Genomic DNA, 5,483 nt, shown 5'->3' with positions numbered 1-5,483 from the left:
GAATTGATTTGGCTACTCATATCAACAAATGCATTTGCTTTTCGGTAGCCTAACTCATAAGAACTCCATGGTTAAGCGTGCTTAGCCTAGAGTAATTATGGGATGGGTGACTTTCCGGGAATTTTTCTCGGAAAGTGTGTGAGTGAGGACAAAGCACACTGGAAAGCCTCGTGTTGATGTGTGGGGGCAGTCAGCAGTCCCTGTAATAAGTTGCGATGGAAGACGACTCGAATTGCCCTGTTGAGGAACAGGTACCTGTTAGTGATAACAGGTCATGACGACACAGTAAAAGGAAACGACATTGGGTCATGAGTCCCTGTAAGTTGCCAGGACGTTACAGAATTCTCTGTGTTAACAACTCTAAGAATTCTCCAAGAAGACGGCGGTGATATATCTTGAGAGAGATTCAAAGGGAGTAGGCTTATACGCTGACTGTGTGATCAATATCTACACGAAGAAGATGCTTCTTGATTGATCGTTGAAGGCTTGGCATCCTGTGAAGACTGTTGTGTTGATTGAAGGCTTGTCATCCTATTAAGACTGTTATGTTGATTGCACGCTTGACATCCTCTGAAGAGTGCTGGTTACACGTTGAGGATTGTTTGACATGGGCTCAGATTGCAGAAGAGGGGATTCTTGCTGCAAGTCTGGTTTTGTTGTGCAACTATATTTTGGTTTTGGGTTAGAGAGGAGATTTATATTTTTGCGTGAGGCTTCTATAAATTCCTTATTGTAAAAACCGCAACCATTATAGTGCATTTGCTTCCTGGGTTGGAAGGACACTGGATGTAGGCATTGTTGGCCGAACCAGTATAAAAACCAGTGTTTGATTTTCTCTATCCCTACACTCTTTAAATTCAGTCGATTATATCTGTTTAGCAGTCAACTGCATTTTTTCGCCGCATTGAAATTTTCAATACTTGCATTTCAAGAAAAGATAAAAAAGCTTTATACTTTTGTTTCAAGATTGCGAAAAGATTTTGTTTTTGAAACAACACCAATTCACCCCCCTCTTGGTGTAAAGAAGCCTACCTGTTTTCCTAACACGAAGCATTTGATGAATACCTTGCTGAAATGGGAATATCACACAACTTCTCTGTACCTAGAACTTCTCAGCAAAATATAGTGGTTGAAAGGAAAAATAGGGCTCTAGAAGAGCTTGCCAGAACAATGCTAAATGAGAGGAAGATGCCTAAGTATTTATGGGCAGATGCAGTTAGTACAACTTGCTATGTGCTGAACAGAACAGTCATAAGATCAATACTAAAGTTAACTCCTTATGAGCTACTAAAGGGAAGAAAACTGAATATCTCTCATCTAAGAGTCTTTGGGAGTAAATGTTTTGTGCTAAACACTGGAAAGGAAAATCTTGGCAAGTTTGATTCCAAGGCTGATGAAGCAATCTACATGGGATACTCTCAAACCAGTAATATCGTGTTTACAATAAAAGAACAATGTGTGTGGAAGAATTAGTTCACGTGGAATTTAATGAGTATATTGAGACTACTATCAATCCTGAACACAACAGAAAATCTACTGAAGCAGAGAACTCCGCTGGAGAGGAGGAAGAGTTTGAAGTAACACTAGAAAAGAGAACTCTGAAGAACTAATAGACTCCCCCAGAACAGAATTGATTAAGGAATGGAAAGTGCCAAAAAAGTCTCAACTGACAACATAATTGGTGATATTTCAAGAGGCATGTCCACAAGACAACAACTGAATCAATTCTACATGAATGATGCCTTCGTGTCCAAGATTGAGCCGAAAAAGATTGAAGATGCTCTTGGAAATGAAAATTGGATGATGGCCATGCAAGAGGAACTAAACCAGTTCAAGAGGAATAATGTTTGGGAGCTGGTACCTAGAACAAATAATCTACAGGTCATAGGCACTAAATGGGTCTTCAGAAACAAGATGGATGACTTAGGAGAGATCATAAAAAATAAGCCCAGACTTGTTGCAAAAGGTTAAGTCAGGAAGAGGGAATCGACTATGATGAAACTTACACATCTGTGGCTTGATTAGAGGCTATAAGAATACTTCTTGCCATTGCTTCAGTGATGAAATTCAAGCTATATCATATGGATGTTAAGAGTGTCTTTTTAAATGGATATATCAAGGAGGAATTATATGTGGAACAACCACCTGGATTTAAAGATTTTGAACATCTTGACCATGTATTCAAGCTAAGAAAAGCTCTATATGGACTAAAACAAGCGCTGAGATTTGTAGTTGTTTTCCTTTTTGGACTTTTATTTTGGCTTGTTAGGGGTTTGTCCTAACAAGAACATTGGACATTTATTATTTAAGTGAAATTTGTAGTTGGTGGGTAAGAGGGAACCAAAGTTCCTTCTAATTCATCAGGCCACATAGTTTAGATTTATTGTTTTCCATAATTGTGGTCGTTTAGTGTGTGTTTACTTTAATTTCAATTTTTGTTCCTTTTGAGAAGTTTGGTGTAATAGTACCTAAGATAAGCTTTGGCTAGGAAAGGCTTGGTTCTTAAGTAATCCTTTGTGATTCACCTCCCTTTCTTAGAAGTGAACTTGGGCATCTTTTACTTCCTTAAGTCTCATAGGGAACTTCTCTTGAAATTCTAAGTAATTTGTTTGTTGCATTGCATATTTTTGAAAACTTTGAGAATGTCTAAGACCACATCCTTTGAAATTTGTAGTGACTCTAATGAAGAGGTCAAGCCTACTTTGAAAAACTTGGCCAAAGAACTAAAGTCACTAAAAATTTGGCAAAAGCAAGAAGATATTTTGAAAGAAAAAGAAAAGATGGAAAGAGAAGAATATCTTGCTAAATTGGATGAGGAACTTAGAATTCTCAATGAAAAACAAGAGAAAACCCAACAAGAAATTTTGAAAAGCAAGAACAAAACATAGAGTAGGAGTAGGAGTAGGAATCACACAAGAAGGAGTTCTAAAACTCCAACTCAACCTACACACTGTGAGGTAGTTAGTAGGCTTTGCCCATCAATACTATCAACCTCCCCCACTTAGAATTCAAAGAGAGCACCCTCCAAGAGAGGTTAAAGTAGACCACCCCCATTTCCATGGAAAAAAAGATGTTGAGGCATACTTAGATTGGGAAATGAAAGTTGAACAACTCTTTGAGTGTCATCAAGTTAGTGAGGAAAGAAAAGTCTCCCTATCCACTCTAAGCTTTCAAGGGAATGCCTTACATTGATGGGCTTCCTTAGTGAAAGAAAGAAGGCTCTCCAACTTTTCTCCAATTTAATATTGGAATGAGCTCAAGAGTGCCATGAGAAGGAGGCACATACCCTTTTACTACGATAGAGAGCTTATGGTCAAACTCCAAAGGCTCCAACAAAGGAAGTTAAGTGTAGAGGAGTAAAGGCAAAAGATGGAGCTCTATATGATGAGGGCGGGAATTAGAGAGGAGAATGAGATCACCATCTCTAGGTTTCTTAGTGGTCTTAAACTTGAAATTAGAGATAACGTGGAGTTGTTACCGTATCAAGATTTGAATGATTTGGTACAATTAAGCATCAAAGTGAACAACAAATTTTGAGAAGCAAGCTTCACTCTAGCTCTAATATTAAGAAAGACTACAAAAGAGAGGGTAAGCAAGTGTTAGAAGAAGAACCCTTTAGGAATCTAGGAAGGGAGAAGAGAGAAGAGAAAGAAAAAGAGAGGCCAAGGGTAGGAACATCATCTCACACTCACACTAGTGAAATTAAGTGTTTCAAGTGTCTTGGTAGAGGTCATATTGCATCACAATGTCCCACGAAAAAGACCATGATCTTGAGGTGTATTGATTTATATAGTATCCAAGATGAGGAAAGTGAGAGTGAGAATGAGAGAAGTAGTGCAAAGAAAGAAGAAGAAAGCCCAAGTGAGGATGCCCATCCTTGTGAGGGAGAACTTCTTATGATAAGAAGGGTTCTCCATAATCAACCTAGTTCACAAGACCACACACAAAAGGAAAACATCTTTCACACTAGATGCAAAATCTTACACAACACATGTTCCCTTATTGTGGATAGTGGTTCATGCTCAAATATTGTTGTAGCACTAGGTTGATTAACAAGCTTAGATTAGCTACTTTTCCTCATCCTCAACCTCATAAACTTTAATGGATTAATAAGGACAAGGAAATGGAAGTTAACAAGTGATGGTTAAGCTATCCATAGGGAATTATGAAGATAAAGTGCTATGTGACATATTACCTATGGATTCTTGTCACATTTTGTTGGGAAGGCCTTGGCTTTTTTATAAAGAATCTTTACATAATGGCCACACCAATGAGATAATCGTCACTCAAAAGAAAAGGAAGTTTTTACTTCATCCTCTCACACCTTCTCAAGTTGAAAAGGGTCAAGCACAAATGACAAAGAAAATAGAAAAAGAAAGAGAAAAAGTAGAAGGTAAGAAGAAAATAAAGACACCTTTTGTTCTAAGTGTCAAAGCATGATGCACAAGTCTCAAGAATGCCTCAACAAGAAAATTATGATGTTAAGGACCAAAAGCTTGTGTAAAAGTGTAAAGGTCTCCATGCCATCTTCCTCTAGAAGCATGGCAAGAAAAGACCCAAAGAGTCCTTGTGTGGGAAATAAAATTTTCAAGAAAAATGCTCCTACTTTTCAAGACCTTGATCATTCATTTGATTTAAGGTGTATCCTTATTGGGAGCTATATCCTTCACACACTCACTATTATAACACTTGTTCTAACTTGTATTATAAAATGGGTATTTGACCCTGGTGGAAAAATAAGGAAGAAAATGAAGATTATGAAGAAAAGGAAGTTGCCTTTAGCCCATGTTGAAGATTTGAGGGCAAATCCTTTTCAAGAGGGAGGGGATGATGGCATACCCCTTGCCATGACCTAGCACATTCATGAAAAGTTGGAGGCATCTATAGAAGATGGGCCTAGACTCCTTCATTTGAGCCATCATGGAAGAAGAAGCAGTAGTATAGGTTTAGGCCTTGTATTTGGTCATGTAGTTTAGGTTTGATTAAGGCTTGTATTAAGGCCTAAGTAGCATAGGATTTTCCTTAAGTTAGTTATCCAAACCAAGTGGAAAGTGTGTGTCATATGTAATGCTTCCATTGGAGAGGATTTTCTTTTTAAAAGGTAGTCATATGACACCCTTGAAGTGGAGAGAATTTACTTTTAGTAGTGGCCACATGAACTCTAGGAATGAAGAGGATTGTGTTTTGTGAGTGGCCACATGTCCTCCCATCATTGGAGAGGTTAGAAGGCCTCATTTTTTTGCCAATGAGAGCAAAGGTGGGAGATCATGCTTTTAGCATTAGAAGGTGATAACGGTCTAAAAACCGTTATTTTCATACTTAAATTTGATATCAAAGCACACCCTTTATGGCTTAAAATGAGCTTAAAATAAAGTAAAACCACTTAGTTGAGTCATGAGAGAGTCAAAAGTTGGTTTTAGAGATACTATGCTTGTTTTTTACATTGTTTTGCATGGTTTTGATGAGAATTGAAGAAGGAAGTA

This window comes from Vigna radiata, chromosome 10, assembly GCF_000741045.1.
Source record: "Vigna radiata var. radiata cultivar VC1973A chromosome 10, Vradiata_ver6, whole genome shotgun sequence".
In the NCBI taxonomy this organism is placed as follows: domain Eukaryota; kingdom Viridiplantae; phylum Streptophyta; class Magnoliopsida; order Fabales; family Fabaceae; genus Vigna; species Vigna radiata.
The sequence above is the reverse complement of the archived record's forward strand: the minus strand, read 5'-3'. Positions refer to the sequence as shown.